The 24585-nt window shown below is 47.5% G+C and overlaps 8 non-coding genes across 8 annotated transcripts; all 8 read right to left on the bottom strand.

Moving 5' to 3' along the window:
• Window positions 1-10352: 10352 nt before the first annotated feature.
• Trnak-uuu (transfer RNA lysine (anticodon UUU)) lies at window positions 10353-10424 on the bottom strand. Its single transcript has one exon. It is a non-coding gene; the product is annotated as a tRNA-Lys (tRNA).
• Window positions 10425-11793: 1369 nt separating this feature from the next.
• Trnak-uuu (transfer RNA lysine (anticodon UUU)) lies at window positions 11794-11865 on the bottom strand. Its single transcript has one exon. It is a non-coding gene; the product is annotated as a tRNA-Lys (tRNA).
• An 890-nt stretch (window positions 11866-12755) lies between these two features.
• Trnak-uuu (transfer RNA lysine (anticodon UUU)) lies at window positions 12756-12827 on the bottom strand. The gene has a single exon. It is a non-coding gene; the product is annotated as a tRNA-Lys (tRNA).
• A 3764-nt stretch (window positions 12828-16591) lies between these two features.
• Window positions 16592-16663, bottom strand: Trnak-uuu (transfer RNA lysine (anticodon UUU)). Its single transcript has one exon. It is a non-coding gene; the product is annotated as a tRNA-Lys (tRNA).
• Window positions 16664-19955: 3292 nt separating this feature from the next.
• On the bottom strand, window positions 19956-20027 carry Trnak-uuu (transfer RNA lysine (anticodon UUU)). Its single transcript has one exon. It is a non-coding gene; the product is annotated as a tRNA-Lys (tRNA).
• A 1371-nt stretch (window positions 20028-21398) lies between these two features.
• Trnak-uuu (transfer RNA lysine (anticodon UUU)) lies at window positions 21399-21470 on the bottom strand. Its single transcript has one exon. It is a non-coding gene; the product is annotated as a tRNA-Lys (tRNA).
• Window positions 21471-22360: 890 nt separating this feature from the next.
• On the bottom strand, window positions 22361-22432 carry Trnak-uuu (transfer RNA lysine (anticodon UUU)). The gene has a single exon. It is a non-coding gene; the product is annotated as a tRNA-Lys (tRNA).
• Window positions 22433-24285: 1853 nt separating this feature from the next.
• On the bottom strand, window positions 24286-24357 carry Trnag-ucc (transfer RNA glycine (anticodon UCC)). The gene has a single exon. It is a non-coding gene; the product is annotated as a tRNA-Gly (tRNA).
• Between the last annotated feature and the right edge of the window lie 228 nt (window positions 24358-24585).

Raw genomic sequence — 24585 nt, 5'->3', positions numbered from 1 at the left:
ATAAGCGGGTAACTGGCGGGAAACCCTCTTGTGCTACCTCGGCATCAAGGCTGCCAGAACCGAGGCCCTCGCTAAGCTTTCGCATGATATTAGGGTTTGTAAATGAGGGGCTCGTTAGAAATACAGGAAGAAATGCCGGCAGTCTACAACGCCAAAGAAGGCATAGGGGAATGGTTAGAATATTTTTTTAGCGTTAGTGACGTTACATTATTATTTATTATTATTAATTACGTGAGAAAGAAAGAATGAAAAACACCCGCCCAGAGTGGGGACCGAACCCACGCCTTTCGACTAGATCTCGAATGCCTTACCAATTCAGCTATCTGGGCGACTGTGTTCCGCTTCACTTTCTGGGGGATTTTTATATACTACAACTGTATCTGACGCTTGAGGGTGGTAGCCAGCGCCACTCAGACTACACGGGGAGAAGGAGACCTTCTTTTCAACCCCCGGGGCGTGACGCGAACGTCTACAGCCTGTCATAAGCGGGTAACTGGCGGGAAACCCTCTTATGCTACCTTGGCATCAAGGCTGCCAGAACCGAGGCCCTCGCTAAGCTTTCGCATGATAATAGGGTTTGTAAATGAGGGGCTCGTTAGAAATACAGGAAGAAATGCCGGCAGTCTACAACGCCAAAGAAGCATAGGGGAATGGTTAGAATATTTTTTTACCGTTAGTGACGTTACGTTATTATTTATTATTATTAATTACGTGAGAAAGAAAGAAAGAAAAACAGGCGCCCAGAGTGGGGACCGAACCCACGCCTTTCGATTAGATCTCGAATGCCTTACCAATTCGGCTATGTGGGCGACTGTGTTCCGCTTCACTTTCTGGGGTATTTTTATATACTACAACTGTATCTGACGCTTGAGGGTGGTAGCCAGCGCCACTCAGACTACACGGGGAGAAGGGGACCTTCTTTTCAACCCCCGGGGCGTGACGCGAACGTTTACAGCCTGTCATAAGCGGGTAACTGGCGGGAAACCCTCTTGTGCTACCTCGGCATCAAGGCTGCCAGAACCGAGGCCCTCGCTAAGCTTTCGCATGATATTAGGGTTTGTAAATGAGGGGCTCGTTAGAAATACAGGAAGAAATGCTGGCAGTCTACAACGCCAAAGAAGGCATAGGGGAATGGTTAGAATATTTTTTTAGCGTTAGTGACGTTACATTATTATTTATTATTATTAATTATGTGAGAAAGAAAGAATGAAAAACACGCGCCCAGAGTGGGGACCGAACCCACGCCTTTCGACTAGATCTCGAATGCCTTACCAATTCAGCTATCTGGGCGACTGTGTTCCGCTTCACTTTCTGGGGGATTTTTATATACTACAACTGTATCTGACGCTTGAGGGTGGTAGCCAGCGCCACTCAGACTACACGGGGAGAAGGAGACCTTCTTTTCAACCCCCGGGGCATGACGCGAACGTCTACAGCCTGTCATAAGCGGGTAACTGGCGGGAAACCCTCTTATGCTACCTTGGCATCAAGGCTGCCAGAACCGAGGCCCTCGCTAAGCTTTCGCATGATAATAGGGTTTGTAAATGAGGGTCTCGTTAGAAATACAGGAAGAAATGCCGGCAGTCTACAACGCCAAAGAAGCATACGGGAATGCTTAGAATATTTTTTTACCGTTAGTGACGTTACGTTATTATTTATTATTATTAATTACGTGAGAAAGAAAGAAAGAAAAAGAGGCGCCCAGAGTGGAGACCGAACCCACGCCTTTCGATTAGATCTCGAATGCCTTACCAATTCGGCTATGTGGGCGACAGTGTTCCGCTTCACTTTCTGGGGTATTTTTATATACTACAACTGTATCTGACGCTTGAGGGTGGTAGCCAGCGCCACTCAGACTACACGGGGAGAAGGGGACCTTCTTTTCAACCCCCGGGGCGTGACGCGAACGTTTACAGCCTGTCATAAGCGGGTAACTGGCGGGAAACCCTCTTGTGCTACCTCGGCATCAAGGCTGCCAGAACCGAGGCCCTCGCTAAGCTTTCGCATGATATTAGGGTTTGTAAATGAGGGGCTCGTTAGAAATACAGGAAGAAATGCTGGCAGTCTACAACGCCAAAGAAGGCATAGGGGAATGGTTAGAATATTTTTTTAGCGTTAGTGACGTTACATTATTATTTATTATTATTAATTACGTGAGAAAGAAAGAATGAAAAACACGCGCCCAGAGTGGGGACCGAACCCACGCCTTTCGACTAGATCTCGAATGCCTTACCAATTCAGCTATCTGGGCGACTGTGTTCCGCTTCACTTTCTGGGGGATTTTTATATACTACAACTGTATCTGACGCTTGAGGGTGGTAGCCAGCGCCACTCAGACTACACGGGGAGAAGGAGACCTTCTTTTCAACCCCCGGGGCATGACGCGAACGTCTACAGCCTGTCATAAGCGGGTAACTGGCGGGAAACCCTCTTATGCTACCTTGGCATCAAGGCTGCCAGAACCGAGGCCCTCGCTAAGCTTTCGCATGATAATAGGGTTTGTAAATGAGGGTCTCGTTAGAAATACAGGAAGAAATGCCGGCAGTCTACAACGCCAAAGAAGGCATAGGGGAATGGTTAGAATATTTTTTTAGCGTTAGTGACGTTACGTTATTATTTATTATTATTAATTACGTGAGAAAGAAAGAAAGAAAAACAGGCGCCCAGATTGGGGACCGAACCCACGCCTTTCGATTAGATCTCGAATGCTTTACCAATTCGGCTATCTGGGCGACTGTGTTCCGCTTCACTTTCTGGGGTATTTTTATATACTACAACTGTATCTGACGCTTGAGGGTGGTAGCCAGCGCCACTCAGACTACACGGGGAGAAGGGGACCTTCTTTTCAACCCCCGGGGCGTGACGCGAACGTCTACAGCCTGTCATAAGCGGGTAACTGGCTGGAAACCCTCTTATGCTACCTTGGCATCAAGGCTGCCAGAACCGAGGCCGTCGCTAAGCTTTCGCATGATAATAGGGTTTGTAAATGAGGGGCTCGTTAGAAATACAGGAAGAAATGCCGGCAGTCTACAACGCCAAAGAAGGCATAGGGGAATGGTTAGAATATTTTTTTACCGTTAGTGACGTTACATTATTATTTATTATTATTAATTACGTGAGAAAGAAAGAAAGAAAAACACGCGCCTAGAGTAGGGACCGAACCCACGCCTTTCGATTAGATCTCGAATGCCTTACCAATTCGGCTATCTGGGCGACTGTGTTCCGCTTCACTTTCTGGGGTATTTTTATATACTACAACTGTATCTGACGCTTGAGGGTGGTAGCCAGGGCCACTCAGACTACACGGGGAGAAGGGGACCTTCTTTTCAACCCCCGGGGCGTGACGCGAACGTCTACAGCCTGTCATAAGCTGGTAACTGGCGGGAAACCCTCTTATGCTACCTTGGCATCAAGGCTGCCAGAACCGAGGCCCTCGCTAAGCTTTCGCATGATAATATGGTTTGTAAATGAGGGGCTCGTTAGAAATACAGGAAGAAATGCCGGCAGTCTACAACGCCAAAGAAGGCATAGGGGAATGGTTAGAATATTTTTTTACCGTTAGTGACGTTACATTATTATTTATTATTATTAATTACGTGAGAAAGAATGAAAGAAAAACACGCGCCTAGAGTAGGGACCGAACCCACGCCTTTCGATTAGATCTCGAATGCCTTACCAATTCGGCTATCTGGGCGACTGTGTTCCGCTTCACTTTATGGGGTATTTTTATATACTACAACTGTATCTGACGCTTGAGGGTGGCAGCCAGCGCCACTCAGACTACACTGGGAGAAGGGGACCTTCTTTTCAACCCCCGGGGCGTGACGCGAACGTCTACAGCCTGTCATAAGCTGGTAACTTGCGGGAAACCCTCTTATGCTACCTTGGTATCAAGGCTGGCAGAACCGAGGCCCTCGCTAAGCTTTCGCATGATAATAGGGTTTGTAAATGAGGGGCTCGTTAGAAATACAGGAAGAAATGCCGGCAGTCTACAACGCCAAAAAAGGCATAGGGGAATGGTTAGAATATTTTTTTACCGTTAGTGACGTTACATTATTATTTATTATTGTTAATTACGTGAGAAAGAAAGAAAGAAAAACACGCGCCCAGAGTGGGGACCGAACCCACGCCTTTCGATTAGATCTCGAATGCCTTACCAATTCAGCTATCTGGGCGACTGTGTTCCGCTCCACTTTCTGGGGTATTTTTATATACTACAACTGTATCTGACGCTTGAGGGTGGTAGCCAGCGCCACTCAGACAACACGGGGAGAAGGGGACCTTCTTTTTAACCCCCGGGGCGTGACGCGAACGTCTACAGCCTGTCATAAGCGGGTGACTGGCGGGAAACCCTCTTGTGCTACCTCGGCATCAAGGCTGCCAGAACCGAGGCCCTCGCTAAGCTTTCGCATGATATTAGGGTTTGTAAATGAGGGGCTCGTTAGAAATACAGGAAGAAATGCCGGCAGTCTACAACGCCAAAGAAGGCATAGGGGAATGGTTAGAATATTTTTTTAGCGTTAGTGACGTTACATTATTATTTATTATTATTAATTACGTGAGAAAGAAAGAAAGAAAAACAGGCGCCCAGATTGGGGACCGAACCCACGCCTTTCGATTAGATCTCGAATGCTTTACCAATTCGGCTATCTGGGCGACTGTGTTCCGCTTCACTTTCTGGGGTATTTTTATACACTACAACTGTATCTGACGCTTGAGGGTGGTAGCCAGCGCCAGTCAGACTACACGGGGAGAAGGGGACCTTCTTTTTCAACCCCCGGGGCGTGACGCGAACGTCTACAGCCTGTCATAAGCGGGTAACTGGCGGGAAACCCTCTTATGCTACCTTGGCATCAAGGCTGCCAGAACCGAGGCCCTCGATATGCTTTCGCATGATAATAGGGTTTGTAAACGAGGGGCTCGTTAGAAATACAGGAAGAAATGCCGGCAGTCTACAACGCCAAAGAAGGCATAGGGGAATGGTTAGAATATTTTTTTACCGTCAGTGATGTTACATTATTATTTATTATTATTAATTACGTGAGAAAGAAAGAAAGAAAAACAGGCGCCCAGAGTGGGGACCGACCCCACGCCTTTCGATTAAATCTCGAATGCCTTACCAATTCGGCTATCTGGGCGACTGTGTTCCGCTTCACTTTCTGGGGTATTTTTATACACTACAACTGTATCTGACGCTTGAGGGTGGTAGCCAGCGCCACTCAGACTACACGGGGAGAAGGGGACCTTCTTTTCAACTCCCGGGGCGTGCCGCGAACGTCTACAGCCTGTCATAAGCGGGTAACTGGCGGGAAACCCTCTTATGCTACTTTGGCATCAAGGCTGCCAGAACCGAGGCCCTCGCTAAGCTTTCGCATGATAATAGGGTTTGTAAATTAGGGGCTCGTTAGAAATACAGGAAGAAATGCCGGCAGTCTACAACGCCAAAGAAGCATAGGGGAATGGTTAGAATATTTTTTTACAGTTAGTGACGTTACATTATTATTTATTATTATTAACTACGTGAGAAAGAAAGAAAGAAAAACAGGCGCCCAGAGTGGGGACCGAACCCACGCCTTTCGATTAGATCTCGAATGCTTTACCAATTCGGCTATCTGGGCGACTGTGTTCCGCTTCACTTTCTGGGGTATTTAAATATACTACAACTGTGTCTGATGCTTGAGGGTGGTAGCCAGCACCACTCAGACTACACGGGAGAAGGAGACCTTCTTTTTCAACCCCCGGGGCGTGACGCGAACGTCTACAGCCTGTCATAAGCGGGTAACTGGCGGGAAACCCTCTTATGCTACCTTGGCATCAAGGCTGCCAGAACCGAGGCCCTCGCTAAGCTTTCGCATGATAATAGGGTTTGTAAACGAGGGGCTCGTTAGAAATACAGGAAGAAATGCCGGCAGTCTACAACGCCAAAGAAGGCATAGGGGAATGGTTAGAATATTTTTTTACCGTCAGTGACGTTACATTATTATTTATTATTTTTAATTACGTGAGAAAGAAAGAAAGAAAAACAGGCGCCCAGAGTGGGGACCGACCCCACGCCTTTCGATTAAATCTCGAATGCCTTACCAATTCGGCTATCTGGGCGACTGTGTTCCGCTTCACTTTCTGGGGTATTTTTATACACTACAACTGTATCTGACGCTTGAGGGTGGTAGCCAGCGCCACTCAGACTACACGGGGAGAAGGGGACCTTCTTTTCAACCCCCGGGGCGTGCCGCGAACGTCTACAGCCTGTCATAAGCGGGTAACTGGCGGGAAACCCTCTTATGCTACTTTGGCATCAAGGCTGCCAGAACCGAGGCCCTCGCTAAGCTTTCGCATGATAATAGGGTTTGTAAATTAGGGGCTCGTTAGAAATACAGGAAGAAATGCCGGCAGTCTACAACGCCAAAGAAGCATAGGGGAATGGTTAGAATATTTTTTTACAGTTAGTGACGTTACATTATTATTTATTATTATTAATTACGTGAGAAAGAAAGAAAGAAAAACAGGCGCCCAGAGTGGGGACCGAACCCACGCCTTTCGATTAGATCTCGAATGCCTTACCAATTCGGCTATGTGGGCGACTGTGTTCCGCTTCACTTTCTGGGGTATTTTTATATACTACAACTGTATCTGACGCTTGAGGGTGGTAGCCAGCGCCACTCAGACTACACGGGGAGAAGGGGACCTTCTTTTCAACCCCCGGGGCGTGACGCGAACGTGTACAGCCTGTCATAAGCGGGTAACTGGCTGGAAACCCTCTTATGCTACCTTGGCATCAAGGCTGCCAGAACCGAGGCCCTCGCTAAGCTTTCGCATGATAATAGGGTTTGTAAATGAGGGGCTCGTTAGAAATACAGGAAGAAATGCCGGCAGTCTACAACGCCAAAGAAGGCATAGGGGAATGGTTAGAATATTTTTTTACCGTTAGTGACGTTACATTATTATTTATTATTATTAATTACGTGAGAAAGAAAGAAAGAAAAACAGGCGCCCAGAGTGGGGACCGAACCCACGCCTTTCGATTAGATCTCGAATGCTTTACCAATTCGGCTATCTGGGCGACTGTGTTCCGCTTCACTTTCTGGGGTATTTAAATATACTACAACTGTGTCTGATGCTTGAGGGTGGTAGCCAGCACCACTCAGACTACACGGGAGAAGGAGACCTTCTTTTTCAACCCCCGGGGCGTGACGCGAACGTCTACAGCCTGTCATAAGCGGGTAACTGGTGGGAAACCCTCTTATGCTACCTTGGCATCAAGGCTGCCAGAACCGAGGCCCTCGCTAAGCTTTCGCATGATAATAGGGTTTGTAAACGAGGGGCTCGTTAGAAATACAGGAAGAAATGCCGGCAGTCTACAACGCCAAAGAAGGCATAGGGGAATGGTTAGAATATTTTTTTACCGTCAGTGACGTTACATTATTATTGATTATTATTAATTACGTGAGAAAGAAAGAAAGAAAAACAGGCGCCCAGAGTGGGGACCGACCCCACGCCTTTCGATTAAATCTCGAATGCCTTACCAATTCGGCTATCTGGGCGACTGTGTTCCGCTTCACTTTCTGGGGTATTTTTATACACTACAACTGTATCTGACGCTTGAGGGTGGTAGCCAGCGCCACTCAGACTACACGGGGAGAAGGGGACCTTCTTTTCAACTCCCGGGGCGTGCCGCGAACGTCTACAGCCTGTCATAAGCGGGTAACTGGCGGGAAACCCTCTTATGCTACCTTGGCATCAAGGCTGCCAGAACCGAGGCCCTCGCTAAGCTTTCGCATGATAATAGGGTTTGTAAACGAGGGGCTCGTTAGAAATACAGGAAGAAATGCCGGCAGTCTACAACGCCAAAGAAGGCATAGGGGAATGGTTAGAATATTTTTTTACCGTCAGTGACGTTACATTATTATTTATTATTATTAATTACGTGAGAAAGAAAGAAAGAAAAACAGGCGCCCAGAGTGGGGACCGACCCCACGCCTTTCGATTAAATCTCGAATGCCTTACCAATTCGGCTATCTGGGCGACTGTGTTCCGCTTCACTTTCTGGGGTATTTTTATACACTACAACTGTATCTGACGCTTGAGGGTGGTAGCCAGCGCCACTCAGACTACACGGGGAGAAGGGGACCTTCTTTTCAACCCCCGGGGCGTGCCGCGAACGTCTACAGCCTGTCATAAGCGGGTAACTGGCGGGAAACCCTCTTATGCTACTTTGGCATCAAGGCTGCCAGAACCGAGGCCCTCGCTAAGCTTTCGCATGATAATAGGGTTTGTAAATTAGGGGCTCGTTAGAAATACAGGAAGAAATGCCGGCAGTCTACAACGCCAAAGAAGCATAGGGGAATGGTTAGAATATTTTTTTACAGTTAGTGACGTTACATTATTATTTATTATTATTAATTACGTGAGAAAGAAAGAAAGAAAAACAGGCGCCCAGAGTGGGGACCGAACCCACGCCTTTCGATTAGATCTCGAATGCTTTACCAATTCGGCTATCTGGGCGACTGTGTTCCGCTTCACTTTCTGGGGTATTTAAATATACTACAACTGTGTCTGATGCTTGAGGGTGGTAGCCAGCACCACTCAGACTACACGGGAGAAGGAGACCTTCTTTTTCAACCCCCGGGGCGTGACGCGAACGTCTACAGCCTGTCATAAGCGGGTAACTGGCGGGAAACCCTCTTATGCTACCTTGGCATCAAGGCTGCCAGAACCGAGGCCCTCGCTAAGCTTTCGCATGATAATAGGGTTTGTGAACGAGGGGCTCGTTAGAAATACAGGAAGAAATGCCGGCAGTCTACAACGCCAAAGAAGGCATAGGGGAATGGTTAGAATATTTTTTTACCGTCAGTGACGTTACATTATTATTTATTATTATTAATTACGTGAGAAAGAAAGAAAGAAAAACAGGCGCCCAGAGTGGGGACCGACCCCACGCCTTTCGATTAAATCTCGAATGCCTTACCAATTCGGCTATCTGGGCGACTGTGTTCCGCTTCACTTTCTGGGGTATTTTTATACACTACAACTGTATCTGACGCTTGAGGGTGGTAGCCAGCGCCACTCAGACTACACGGGGAGAAGGGGACCTTCTTTTCAACTCCCGGGGCGTGCCGCGAACGTCTACAGCCTGTCATAAGCGGGTAACTGGCGGGAAACCCTCTTATGCTACTTTGGCATCAAGGCTGCCAGAACCGAGGCCCTCGCTAAGCTTTCGCATGATAATAGGGTTTGTAAATTAGGGGCTCGTTAGAAATACAGGAAGAAATGCCGGCAGTCTACAACGCCAAAGAGCATAGGGGAATGGTTAGAATATTTTTTTACAGTTAGTGACGTTACATTATTATTTATTATTATTAATTACGTGAGAAAGAAAGAAAGAAAAACAGGCGCCCAGAGTGGGGACCGAACCCACGCCTTTCGATTAGATCTCGAATGCCTTACCAATTCGGCTATGTGGGCGACTGTGTTCCGCTTCACTTTCTGGGGTATTTTTATATACTACAACTGTATCTGACGCTTGAGGGTGGTAGCCAGCGCCACTCAGACTACACGGGGAGAAGGGGACCTTCTTTTCAACCCCCGGGGCGTGACGCGAACGTGTACAGCCTGTCATAAGCGGGTAACTGGCTGGAAACCCTCTTATGCTACCTTGGCATCAAGGCTGCCAGAACCGAGGCCCTCGCTAAGCTTTCGCATGATAATAGGGTTTGTAAATGAGGGGCTCGTTAGAAATACAGGAAGAAATGCCGGCAGTCTACAACGCCAAAGAAGGCATAGGGGAATGGTTAGAATATTTTTTTACCGTTAGTGACGTTACATTATTATTTATTATTATTAATTACGTGAGAAAGAAAGAAAGAAAAACACGCGCCCAGAGTAGGGACCGAACCCACGCTTTTCGATTAGATCTCGAATGCCTTACCAATTCGGCTATCTAGGCGACTGTGTTCCGCTTCACTTTCTGGGGTATTTTTATATACTACAACTGTATCTGACGCTTGAGGGTGGTAACCAGCGCCACTCAGACTACACGGGGAGAAGGGGACCTTCTTTTCAACCCCCGGGGCGTGACGCGAACGTCTACAGCCTGTCATAAGCTGGTAACTGGCGGGAAACCCTCTTATGCTACCTTGGCATCAAGGCTGCCAGAACCGAGGCCCTCGCTAAGCTTTCGCATGATAATAGGGTTTGTAAATGAGGGGCTCGTTAGAAATACAGGAAGAAATGCCGGCAGTCTACAACGCCAAAAAAGGCATAGGGGAATGGTTAGAATATTTTTTTACCGTTAGTCACGTTACATTATTATTTGTTATTATTAATTACGTGAGAAAGAAAGAAAGAAAAACACGCGCCCAGAGTGGGGCCCGAACCCACGCCTTTCGATTAAATCTCGAATGCCTTACCAATTCAGCTATCTGGGCGACTGTGTTCCGCTCCACTTTCTGGGGTATTTTTATATACTACAGCTGTATCTGACGCTTGAGGGTGGTAGCCAGCGCCACTCAGACAACACGGGGAGAAGGGGACCTTCTTTTTAACCCCCGGGGAGTGACGCGAACGTCTACAGCCTGTCATAAGCGGGTAACTGGCGGGAAACCCTCTTGTGCTACCTCGGCATCAAGGCTGCCAGAACCGAGGCCCTCGCTAAGTTTTCGCATGATATTAGGGTTTGTAAATGAGGGGCTCGTTAGAAATACAGGAAGAAATGCCGGCAGTCTACAACGCCAAAGAAGGCATAGGGGAATGGTTAGAATATTTTTTAGCGTTAGTGACGTTACATTATTATTTATTATTATTAATTACGTGAGAAAGAAAGAAAGAAAAACACGCGCCCAGAGTGGGGACCGAACCCACGCCTTTCGACTAGATCTCGAATGCCTTACCAATTCAGCTATCTGGGCGACTGTGTTCCGCTTCACTTTCTGGGGTATTTTTATATACTACAACTGTATCTGTCGCTTGAGGGTGGTAGCCAGCGCCACTCAGACTACACGGGGAGAAGGAGACCTTCTTTTCAACCCCCGGGGCGTGACGCGAACGTCTACAGCCTGTCATAAGCGGGTAACTGGCGGGAAACCCTCTTATGCTACCTTGGCATCAAGGCTGCCAGAACCGAGGCTCTCGCTAAGCTTTCGCATGATAATAGGGTTTGTAAATGAGGGGCTCGTTAGAAATACAGGAAGAAATGCCGGCAGTCTACAACGCCAAAGAAGCATAGGGGAATGGTTAGAATATTTTTTTACCGTTAGTGACGTTACAATATTATTTATTATTATTAATTACGTGAGAAAGAAAGAAAGAAAAACAGGCGCCCAGAGTGGGGACCGAACCCACGCCTTACGATTAGATCACGAATGCCTTACCAATTCTGCTATGTGGGCACTGTGTTCCGCTTCACTTTCTGGGGTATTTTTATATACTGCAACTGTATCTGACGCTTGAGGGTGGTAGCCAGCGCCACTCAGACTACACGGGGAGAAGGGGACCTTCTTTTCAACCCCCGGGGCGTGACGCGAACGTCTACAGCCTGTCATAAGCGGGTAACTGGCTGGAAACCCTCTTATGCTACCTTGGCATCAAGGCTGCCAGAACCGAGGCCCTCGCTAAGCTTTCGCATGATAATAGGGTTTGTAAATGAGGGGCTCGTTAGAAATACAGGAAGAAATGCCGGCAGTCTACAACGCCAAAGAAGGCATAGGGGAATGGTTAGAATATTTTTTTACCGTTAGTGACGTTACATTATTATTTATTATTAATAATTACGTGAGAAAGAAAGAAAAAAAAAACACGCGCCCAGAGTAGGGACCGAACCCACGCCTTTCGATTAAATCTCGAATGCCTTACCAATTCGGCTATCTGGGCGACTGTGTTCCGCTTCACTTTCTGGGGTATTTTTATATACTACAACTGTATCTGACGCTTGAGGGTGGTAGCCAGCGCCACTCAGACTACACGGGGAGAAGGGGACCTTCTTTTCAACCCCCGGGGCGTGACGCGAACGTCTACAGCCTGTCATAAGCTGGTAACTGGCGGGAAACCCTCTTGTGCTACCTCGGCATCAAGGCTGCCAGAACCGAGGCCCTCGCTAAGCTTTCGCATGATATTAGGGTTTGTAAATGAGGGGCTCGTTAGAAATACAGGAAGAAATGCCGGCAGTCTACAACGCCAAAGAAGGCATACGGGAATGGTTAGAATATTTTTTTAGCGTTAGTGACGTTACATTATTATTTATTATTATTAATTACGTGAGAAAGAAAGAAAGAAAAACACGCGCCCAGAGTGGGGACCGAACCCACGCCTTTCGACTAGATCTCGAATGCCTTACCAATTCAGCTATCTGGGCGACTGTGTTCCGCTTCACTTTCTGGGGTATTTTTATATACTACAACTGTATCTGACGCTTGAGGGTGGTAGCCAGCGCCACTCAGACTACACGGGGAGAAGGAGACCTTCTTTTCAACCCCCGGGGCATGACGCGAACGTCTACAGCCTGTCATAAGCGGGTAACTGGCGGGAAACCCTCTTATGCTACCTTGGCATCAAGGCTGCCAGAACCGAGGCCCTCGCTAAGCTTTCGCATGATAATAGGGTTTGTAAATGAGGGGCTCGTTAGAAATACAGGAAGAAATGCCGGCAGTCTACAACGCCAAAGAAGGCATAGGGGAATGGTTAGAATATTTTTTTACCGTTAGTGACGTTACATTATTATTTATTATTATTAATTACGTGAGAAAGAAAGAAAGAAAAACACGCGCCCAGAGTAGGGACCGAACCCACGCCTTTCGATTAAATCTCGAATGCCTTACCAATTCGGCTATCTGGGCGACTGTGTTCCGCTTCACTTTCTGGGGTATTTTTATATACTACAACTGTATCTGACGCTTGAGGGAGGTAGCCAGCGCCACTCAGACTACACGGGGAGAAGGGGACCTTCTTTTCAACCCCCGGGGCGTGACGCGAACGTCTACAGCCTGTCATAAGCTGGTAACTGGCGGGAAACCCTCTTATGCTACCTTGGCATCAAGGCTGCCAGAACCGAGGCCCTCGCTAAGCTTTCGCATGATAATAGGGTTTGTAAATGAGGGGCTCGTTAGAAATACAGGAAGAAATGCCGGCAGTCTACAACGCCAAAGAAGGCATAGGGGAATGGTTAGAATATTTTTTTTACCGTTAGTGACGTTACATTATTATTTATTATTATTAATTACGTGAGAAAGAAAGAAAGAAAAACACGCGCCCAGAGTAGGGACCGAACCCACGCCTTTCGATTAGATCTCGAATGCCTTACCAATTCAGCTATCTGGGCGACTGTGTTCCGCTCCACTTTCTGTGGTATTTTTATATACTACAACTGTATCTGACGCTTGAGGGTGGTAGCCAGCGCCACTCAGACAACACGGGGAGAAGGGGACCTTCTTTTTAACCCCCGGGGCGTGACGCGAACGTCTACAGCCTGTCATAAGCGGGTAACTGGCGGGAAACCCTCTTGTGCTACCTCGGCATCAAGGCTGCCAGAACCGAGGCCCTCCCTAAGCTTTCGCATGATATTAGGGTTTGTAAATGAGGGCCTCGTTAGAAATACAGGAAGAAATGCCGGCAGTCTACAACGCCAAAGAAGGCATAGGGGAATGGTTAGAATATTTTTTTAGGTTAGTGACGTTACATTATTATTTATTGTTATTAATTACGTGAGAAAGAAAGAAAGAAAAACAGGCGCCCAGATTGGGGACCGAACCCACGCCTTTCGATTAGATCTCGAATGCCTTACCAATTCGGCTATCTGGGCGACTGTGTTCCGCTTCACTTTCTGGGGTATTTTTATATACTACAACTGTATCTGACGCTTGAGGGTGGTAGCCAGCGCCACTCAGACTACACGGGGAGAAGGAGACCTTCTTTTCAAGCCCCGGGGCGTGACGCGAACGTCTACAGCCTGTCATAAGCGGGTAACTGGCGGGAAACCCTCTTATGCTACCTTGGCATCAAGGCTGCCAGAACCGAGGCCCTAGCTAAGCTTTCGCATGATAATAGGGTTTGTAAATGAGGGGCTCGTTAGAAATACAGGAAGAAATGCCGGCAGTCTACAACGCTAAAGAAGCATAGGGGAATGGTTAGAATATTTTTTTACCGTTAGTGACGTTACATTATTATTTATTATTATTAATTACGTGAGAAAGAAAGAAAGAAAAACACGCGCCCAGAGTAGGGACCGAACCCACGCCTTTCGATTAGATCTCGAATGCCTTACCAATTCGGCTATCTGGGCGACTGTGTTCCGCTTCACTTTCTGGGGTATTTTTATATACTACAACTGTATCTGACGCTTAAGGGTGGTAGCCAGCGCCACTCAGACTACACGGGGAGAAGGGGACCTTTTTTTCAACCCCCGGGGCGTGACGCGAACGTCTACAGCCTGTCATAAGCTGGTAACTGGCGGGAAACCCTCTTATGCTACCTTGGCATCAAGGGTGCCAGAACCGAGGCCCTCGCTAAGCTTTCGCATGATAATAGGGTTTGTAAAGAGGGGCTCGTTAGAAATACAGGAAGAAATGCCGGCAGTCTACAACGCCAAAAAAGGCATAGGGGAATGGTTAGAATAATTTTTTACCGTTAGTGACGTTACATTATTATTTATTATTATTAATTACGTGAGAAAGAAAGAAAAACACGCGCCAAGAGTGGGCACCGAACCAACGCCTTTCGATTAGATCTCGAATTACTTACCAATTCGCCTATCTGGGCGACTGTGTTCCGCTTCACTTTCTGGGGTATTTTTATAAACTACAACTGTATCTGACACTTGAGGGTGGTAGCCAGCGCCACTCAGACTACACGGGGAGAAGGGGACCTTCTTTTCAACCCCCGGGGCGTGACGCGAACGTCTACAGCCTGTCATAAGCGGGTAACTGGCGGGAAACCCTCTTATGCTACCTTGCCATCAAGGCTGCCAGAACCGAGGCCCTCGCTAAGCTTTCGCATGATAATAGGGTTTGTAAATGAGGGGCTCGTTAGAAATACAGGAAGAAATGCCGGCAGTCTACAACGCCAAAGAAGGCATAGGGGAATGGTTAGAATAATTTTTTACCGTTAGTGACGTTACATTATTATTTATTATTATTAATTACGTGAGAAAGAAAGAAAAACACGCGCCAAGAGTGGGGACCGAACCAACGCCTTTCGATTAAATCTCGAATTACTTAGCAATTCGCCTATCTGAGCGACTGTGTTTCGCTTCACTTTCTGGGGTATTTTTTTATACTACAACTGTATCTGACCCTTGAGGGTGGTAGCCAGCGCCACTCAGACTACACGGGGAGAAGGGGACCTTCTTTTCAACCCCCGGGGCGTGACGCGAACGTCTACAGCCTGTCATAAGTGGGTAACTGGCGGGAAACCCTCTTATGCTACCTTGGCATCAAGGCTTCCAGAACCGAGGCCATCGCTAAGCTTTCGCATGGTAATAGGGTTTGTAAATGAGGGGCTCGTTAGAAATACAGGAAGAAATACCGGCAGTCTACAACGCCAAAGAAGGCATAGGGGAATGGTTAGAATATTTTTTACCGTTAGTGACGTTACAATATTATTTATTATTATTAATTACGTGAGAAAGAAAGAAAGAAAAACACGCGCCCAGAGTGGGGACCGAACCCACGCCTTTCGATTAGATCTCGAATGCCTTACCAATTCGGCTATCTGGGCGACTGTGTTCCGCTTCACTTTCTGGGGTATTTTTATATACTAAACTGTATCTGACGCTTGAGGGTGGTAGCCAGCGCCACTCAGACTACACGGGGAGAAGGGGACCTTTTTTTCAACCCCCGGGGCGTGACGCGAACGTCTACAGCCTGTCATAACCGGGTAACTGGCGGGAAACCCTCTTATGCTACGTTGGCATCAAGGCTGCCAGAACCAAGGCCCTCGCTAAGCTTTCGCATGATAATAGGGTTTGTAAACGAGGGGCTGGTTAGAAATACAGGAAGAAATGCCGGCAGTCTACAACGCCAAAGAAGGCATAGGGGAATGGTTAGAATATTTTTTTACCGTTAGTGACGTTACAATATTATTTATTATTATTAATTACGTGAGAAAGAAAGAAAGAAAAACACGCGCCCAGAGTGGGGACCGAACCCACGCCTTTCGATTAGATCTCGAATGCCTTACCAATTCAGCTATCTGGGCGACTGTGTTCCGCTCCACTTTCTGGGGTATTTTTATATACTACAACTGTATCTGACGCTTGAGGGTGGTAGCCAGCGCCACTCAGACAACACGGGGAGAAGGGGACCTTCTTTTTAACCCCCGGGGCGTGACGCGAACGTCTACAGCCTGTCATAAGCGGGTGACTGGCGGGAAACCCTCTTGTGCTACCTCGGCATCAAGGCTGCCAGAACCGAGGCCCTCGCTAAGCTTTCGCATGATATTAGGGTTTGTAAATGAGGGGCTCGTTAGAAATACAGGAAGAAATGCCGGCAGTCTACAACGCCAAAGAAGGCATAGGGGAATGGTTAGAATATTTTTTTACCGTCAGTGATGTTACATTATTATTTATTATTATTAATTACGTGAGAAAGAAAGAAAGAAAAACAGGTGCCCAGAGTGGGGACCGAACCCACGCCTTTCGATTAAATCTCGAATGCCTTACCAATTCGGCTATCTGGGCGACTGTGTTCCGCTTCACTTTCTGGGGTATTTTTATATACTACAACTGTATCTGACGCTTGAGGGTGGTAGCCAGCGCCACTCAGACTACACGGGGAGAAGGGGACCTTCTTTTCAACCCCCGGGGCGTGCCGCGAACATCTACAGCCTGTCATAAGTGGGTAACTGGCGGGAAACCCTCTTATGCTACTATGGCATCAAGGCTGCCAGAACCGAGGCCCTCGCTAAGCTTTCGCATGATAATAGGGTTTGTAAATGAGGGGCTCGTTAGAAATACAGGAAGAAATGCCGGCAGTCTACAACGCCAAAGAAGCATAGGGGAATGGTTAGAATATTTTTTTACCGTTAGTGACGTTACATTATTATTTATTATTATTAATTACGTGAGAAAGAAAGAAAGAAAAACAGGCGCCCAGAGTGGGGACCGAACCCACGGCTTTCGATTAGATCTCGAATGCCTTACCAATTCGGCTATGTGGGCGACTGTGTTCCGCTTCACTTTCTGGGGTATTTTTATATACTACAACTGTATCTGACGCTTGAGGGTGGTAGCCAGCGCCACTCAGACTACACGGGGAGAAGGGGACCTTCTTTTCAACCCCCGGGGCGTGACGCGAACGTGTACAGCCTGTCATAAGCGGGTAACTGGCTGGAAACCCTCTTATGCTACCTTGGCATCAAGGCTGCCAGAACCGAGGCCCTCGCTAAGCTTTCGCATGATAATAGGGTTTGTAAATGAGGGGCTCGTTAGAAATACAGGAAGAAATGCCGGCAGTCTACAACGCCAAAGAAGGCATAGGGGAATGGTTAGAATATTTTTTACCGTTAGTGATGTTACATTATTATTTATTATTATTAATTACGTGAGAAAGAAAGAAAGAAAAACACGCGCCCAGAGTAGGGACCGAACCCACGCCTTTCGATTAGATCTCGAATGCCTTACCAATTCGGCTATCTGGGCGACTGTGTTCCGCTTCACTTTCTGGGGTATTTTTATATACTACAACTGTGTCTGACGCTTGAGGGTGGTAGCCAGCGCCACTCAGACTACACGGGGAGAAGGGGACCTTCTTTTCAACCCCCGGGGCGTGACGCGAACGTCTACAGCCTGTCATAAGCTGGTAACTGGCGGGAAACCCTCTTATGCTACCTTGGCATCAAGGCTGCCAGAACCGAGGCCCTCGCTAAGCTTTCGCATGATAATAGGGTTTGTAAACGAGGGGCTCGTTAGAAATACAGGAAGAAATGCCGGCAGTCTACAACGCCAAAGAAGGCATAGGGGAATGGTTAGAATATTTTTTTACCGTCAGTGACGTTACATTATTATTTATTATTATTAATTACGTGAGAAAGAAAGAAAGAAAAACAGGCGCCCAGAGTGGGGACCGAACCCACGCCTTTCGATTAGATCTCGAATGCCTTACCAATTCGGCTATGTGGGCGACTGTGTTCCGCTTCACTTTCTGGGGTATTTTTATATACTACAACTGTATCTGACGCTTGAGGGTGGTAGCCAGCGCCACTCAGACTACACGGGGAGAAGGGGACCTTCTTTTCAACCCCCGGGGCGTGACGCGAACGTGTACAGCCTGTCATAAGCGGGTAACTGGCTGGAAACCCTCTTATGCTACCTTGGCATCAAGGCTGCCAGAACCGAGGCCCTCGCTAAGCTTTCGCATGATAATAGGGTTTGTAAATGAGGGGCTCGTTAGAAATACAGGAAGAAATGCCGGCAGTCTACAACGCCAAAGAAGGCATAGGGGAATGGTTAGAATATTTTTTAGCGTTAGTGACGTTACATTATTATTTATTATTATTAATTACGTGAGAAAGAAAGAAAGAAAAACAGGCGCCCAGATTGGGGACCGAACCCACGCCTTTCGATTAGATCTCGAATGCTTTACCAATTCGGCTATCTGGGCGACTGTGTTCCGCTTCACTTTCTGGGGTATTTAAATATACTACAACTGTGTCTGATGCTTGAGGGTGGTAGCCAGCACCACTCAGACTACACGGGAGAAGGAGACCTTCTTTTTCAACCCCCGGGGCGTGACGCGAACGTCTACAGCCTGTCATAAGCGGGTAACTGGCGGGAAACCCTCTTATGCTACCTTGGCATCAAGGCTGCCAGAACCGAGGCCCTCGCTAAGCTTTCGCATGATAATAGGGTTTGTAAACGAGGGGCTCGTTAGAAATACAGGAAGAAATGCCGGCAGTCTACAACGCCAAAGAAGGCATAGGGGAATGGTTAGAATATTTTTTTACCGTCAGTGACGTTACTTTATTATTTATTATTATTAATTACGTGAGAAAGAAAGAAAGAAAAACAGGCGCCCAGAGTGGGGACCGACCCCACGCCTTTCGATTAAATCTCGAATGCCTTACCAATTCGGCTATCTGGGCGACTGTGTTCCGCTTCACTTTCTGGGGTATTTTTATACACTACAACTGTATCTGACGCTTGAGGGTGGTAGCCAGCGCCACTCAGACTACACGGGGAGAAGGGGACCTTCTTTTCAACCCCCGGGGCGTGCCGCGAACGTCTACAGCCTGTCATAAGCGGGTAACTGGCTGGAAACCCTCTTATGCTACCTTGGCATCAAGGCTGCCAGAACCGAGGCCCTCGCTAAGCTTTCGCATGATAATAGGGTTTGTAAATGAGGGGCTCGTTAGAAATACAGGAAGAAATGCCGGCAGTCTACAACGCCAAAGAAGGCATAGGGGAATGGTTAGAATATTTTTTTACCGTTAGTGACGTTACATTATTATTTATTATTATTAATTACGTGAGAAAGAAAGAAAGAAAAACACGCGCCCAGAGTAGGGACCGAACCCACGCTTTTCGATTAGATCTCGAATGCCTTACCAATTCGGCTATCTAGGCGACTGTGTTCCGCTTCACTTTCTGGGGTATTTTTATATACTACAACTGTATCTGACGTTTGAGGGTGGTAGCCAGCGCCACTCAGACTACACGGGGAGAAGGGGACCTTCTTTTCAACCCCCGGGGCGTGACGCGAACGTCTACAGCCTGTCATAAGCTGGTAACTGGCGGGAAACCCTCTTATGCTACCTTGGCATCAAGGCTGCCAGAACCGAGGCCCTCGCTAAGCTTTCGCATGATAATAGGGTTTGTAAATGAGGGGCTCGTTAGAAATACAGGAAGAAATGCCGGCAGTCTACAACGCCAAAAAAGGCATAGGGGAATGGTTAGAATATTTTTTTACCGTTAGTGACGTTACATTATTATTTGTTATTATTAATTACGTGAGAAAGAAAGAAAGAAAAACACGCGCCCAGAGTGGGGCCCGAACCCACGCCTTTCGATTAAATCTCGAATGCCTTACCAATTCAGCTATCTGGGCGACTGTGTTCCGCTCCACTTTCTGGGGTATTTTTATATACTACAACTGTATCTGACGCTTGAGGGTGGTAGCCAGCGCCACTCAGACAACACGGGGAGAAGGGGACCTTCTTTTTAACCCCCGGGGAGTGACGCGAACGTCTACAGCCTGTCATAAGCGGGTAACTGGCGGGAAACCCTCTTGTGCTACCTCGGCATCAAGGCTGCCAGAACCGAGGCCCTCGCTAAGCTTTCGCATGATATTAGGGTTTGTAAATGAGGGGCTCGTTAGAAATACAGGAAGAAATGCCGGCAGTCTACAACGCCAAAGAAGGCATAGGGGAATGGTTAGAATATTTTTTTAGCGTTAGTGACGTTACATTATTATTTATTATTATTAATTACGTGAGAAAGAAAGAAAGAAAAACACGCGCCCAGAGTGGGGACCAAACCCACGCCTTTCGACTAGATCTCGAATGCCTTACCAATTCAGCTATCTGGGCGACTGTGTTCCGCTTCACTTTCTGGGGTATTTTTATATACTACAACTGTATCTGTCGCTTGAGGGTGGTAGCCAGCGCCACTCAGACTACACGGGGAGAAGGAGACCTTCTTTTCAACCCCCGGGGCGTGACGCGAACGTCTACAGCCTGTCATAAGCGGGTAACTGGCGGGAAACCCTCTAATGCTAGCTTGGCATCAAGGCTGCCAGAACCGAGGCTCTCGCTAAGCTTTCGCATGATAATAGGGTTTGTAAATGAGGGGCTCTTTAGAAATACAGGAAGAAATGCCGGCAGTCTACAACGCCAAAGAAGCATAGGGGAATGGTTAGAATATTTTTTTACCGTTAGTGACGTTACAATATTATTTATTATTATTAATTACGTGAGAAAGAAAGAAAGAAAAACAGGCGCCCAGAGTGGGGACCGAACCCACGCCTTACGATTAGATCTCGAATGCCTTACCAATTCGGCTATGTGGGCGACTGTGTTCCGCTTCACTTTCTGGGGTATTTTTATATACTGCAACTGTATCTGACGCTTGAGGGTGGTAGCCAGCGCCACTCAGACTACACGGGGAGAAGGGGACCTTCTTTTCAACCCCCGGGGCGTGACGCGAACGTCTACAGCCTGTCATAAGCGGGTAACTGGCTGGAAACCCTCTTATGCTACCTTGGCATCGAGGCTGCCAGAACCGAGGCCCTCGCTAAGCTTTCGCATGATAATAGGGTTTGTAAATGAGGGGCTCGTTAGAAATACAGGAAGAAATGCCGGCAGTCTACAACGCCAAAGAAGGCATAGGGGAATGGTTAGAATATTTTTTTACCGTTAGTGACGTTACATTATTATTTATTATTATTAATTACGTGAGAAAGAAAGAAAAAAAAAACACGCGCCCAGAGTAGGGACCGAACCCACGCCTTTCGATTAAATCTCGAATGCCTTACCAATTCGGCTATCTGGGCGACTGTGTTCCGCTTCACTTTCTGGGGTATTTTTATATACTACAACTGTATCTGACGCTTGAGGGTGGTAGCCAGCGCCACTCAGACTACACGGGGAGAAGGGGACCTTCTTTTTAACCCCCGGGGCGTGACGCGAACGTCTAGAGCCTGTCATAAGCTGGTAACTGGCGGGAAACCCTCTTGTGCTACCTCGGCATCAAGGCTGCCAGAACCGAGGCCCTCGCTAAGCTTTCGCATGATATTAGGGTTTGTAAATGAGGGGCTCGTTAGAAATACAGGAAGAAATGCCGGCAGTCTACAACGCCAAAGAAGGCATACGGGAATGGTTAGAATATTTTTTTAGCGTTAGTGACAATACATTATTATTTATTATTATTAATTACGTGAGAAAGAAAGAAAGAAAAACACGCGCCCAGAGTGGGGACCGAACCCACGCCTTTCGACTAGATCTCGAATGCCTTACCAATTCAGCTATCTGGGCGACTGTGTTCCGCTTCACTTTCTGGGGTATTTTTATATACTACAACTGTATCTGACGCTTGAGGGTGGTAGCCAGCGCCACTCAGACTACACGGGGAGAAGGAGACCTTCTTTTCAACCCCCGGGGCATGACGCGAACGTCTACAGCCTGTCATCAGCGGGTAACTGGCGGGAAACCCTCTTATGCTACCTTGGCATCAAGGCTGCCAGAACCGAGGCCCTCGCTAAGCTTTCGCATGATAATAGGGTTTGTAAATGAGGGGCTCGTTAGAAATACAGGAAGAAATGCCGGCAGTCTACAACGCCAAAGAAGGCATAGGGGAATGGTTAGAATATTTTTTTACCGTTAGTGACGTTACATTATTATTTATTATTATTAATTACGTGAGAAAGAAAGAAAGAAAAACACGCGCCCAGAGTAGGGACCGAACCCACGCCTTTCGATTAAATCTCGAATGCCTTACCAATTCGGCTATCTGGGCGACTGTGTTCCGCTTCACTTTCTGGGGTATTTTTATATACTACAACTGTATCTGACGCTTGAGGGTGGTAGCCAGCGCCACTCAGACTACACGGGGAGAAGGGGACCTTCTTTTCAACCCCCGGGGCGTGACGCGAACGTCTACAGCCTGTCATAAGCTGGTAACTGGCGGGAAACCCTCTTATGCTACCTTGGCATCAAGGCTGCCAGAACCGAGGCCCTCGCTAAGCTTTCGCATGATAATAGGGTTTGTAAATGAGGGGCTCGTTAGAAATACAGGAAGAAATGCCGGCAGTCTACAACGCCAAAGAAGGCATAGGGGAATGGTTAGAATATTTTTTTTACCGTTAGTGACGTTACATTATTATTTATTATTATTAATTACGTGAGAAAGAAAGAAAGAAAAACACGCGCCCAGAGTAGGGACCGAACCCACGCCTTTCGATTAGATCTCGAATGCCTTACCAATTCAGCTATCTGGGCGACTGTGTTCCGCTCCACTTTCTGGGGTATTTTTATATACTACAACTGTATCTGACGCTTGAGGGTGGTAGCCAGCGCCACTCAGACAACACGGGGAGAAGGGGACCTTCTTTTTAACCCCCGGGGCGTGACGCGAACGTCTACAGCCTGTCATAAGCGGGTAACTGGCGGGAAACCCTCTTGTGCTACCTCGGCATCAAGGCTGCCAGAACCGAGGCCCTCCCTAAGCTTTCGCATGATATTAGGGTTTGTAAATGAGGGGCTCGTTAGAAATACAGGAAGAAATGCCGGCAGTCTACAACGCCAAAGAAGGCATAGGGGAATGGTTAGAATATTTTTTTAGGTTAGTGACGTTACATTATTATTTATTGTTATTAATTACGTGAGAAAGAAAGAAAGAAAAACAGGCGCCCAGATTGGGGACCGAACCCACGCCTTTCGATTAGATCTCGAATGCCTTACCAATTCGGCTATCTGGGCGACTGTGTTCCGCTTCACTTTCTGGGGTATTTTTATATACTACAACTGTATCTGACGCTTGAGGGTGGTAGCCAGCGCCACTCAGACTACACGGGGAGAAGGAGACCTTCTTTTCAACCCCCGGGGCGTGACGCGAACGTCTACAGCCTGTCATAAGCGGGTAACTGGCGGGAAACCCTCTTATGCTACCTTGGCATCAAGGCTGCCAGAACCGAGGCCCTCGCTAAGCTTTCGCATGATAATAGGGTTTGTAAATGAGGGGCTCGTTAGAAATACAGGAAGAAATGCCGGCAGTCTACAACGCCAAAAAAGGCATAGGGGAATGGTTAGAATATTTTTTTACCGTTAGTGACGTTACATTATTATTTATTATTATTAATTACGTGAGAAAGAAAGAAAGAAAAACAGGCGCCCAGAGTGGGGACCGAACCCACGCCTTTCGATTAGATCTCGAATGCCTTACCAATTCGGCTATCTGGGCGACTGTGTTCCGCTTCACTTTCTGGGGTATTTTTATATACTAACAACTGTATCTGACGCTTGAGGGTGGTAGCCAGCGCCACTCAGACTACACGGGGAGAAGGGGACCTTCTTTTCAACCCCCGGGGCGTGACGCGAACGTCTACAGCCTGTCATAAGCGGGTAACTGGCGGGAAACCCTCTTATGCTACCTTGGCATCAAGGCTGCCAGAACCGAGGCCCTCGCTAAGCTTTCGCATGATAATAGGGTTTGTAAATGACCGGCTCGTTAGAAATACCGGAAGAAATGCTGGCCGTCTACAATGCCAAAAAAATCATCGGGGAATGGTTAGAATATTTTTTTACCGTTAGTTACGTTACATTATTATTTATTATTATTAATTACGTGAGAAAGAAAGAAAGAAAAACACGCGCCCAGAGTGGGGACCGAACCAACGCCTTTCGATTGGATCTCGAATGCCTTACCAATTCGGCTATCTGGGCGACTGTGTTCCGCTTCACTTTCTGGGGTATTTTTATGTACTCCAACTGTATCTGACGCTTGAGGGTGGTAGGTAGCGCCACTCAGACTACACGGGGAGAAGGGGACCTTCTTTTTAACCCCCGGGGCGTGACGCGAACGTCTACAGCCCGTCATTCATAAGCGGGTAACTGGCGGGAAACCCTCTTATGCTACCTTGGCATCAAGGCTGGCAGAACTGAGGCCCTCGC

This window comes from Haemaphysalis longicornis, unplaced genomic scaffold, assembly GCF_048455015.1.
Source record: "Haemaphysalis longicornis isolate Haplotype H1 unplaced genomic scaffold, Haemaphysalis longicornis Haplotype H1 scaffold_11, whole genome shotgun sequence".
Lineage (NCBI taxonomy): Eukaryota > Metazoa > Arthropoda > Arachnida > Ixodida > Ixodidae > Haemaphysalis > Haemaphysalis longicornis.
The sequence above is the reverse complement of the archived record's forward strand: the minus strand, read 5'-3'. Positions and strand labels throughout refer to the sequence as shown.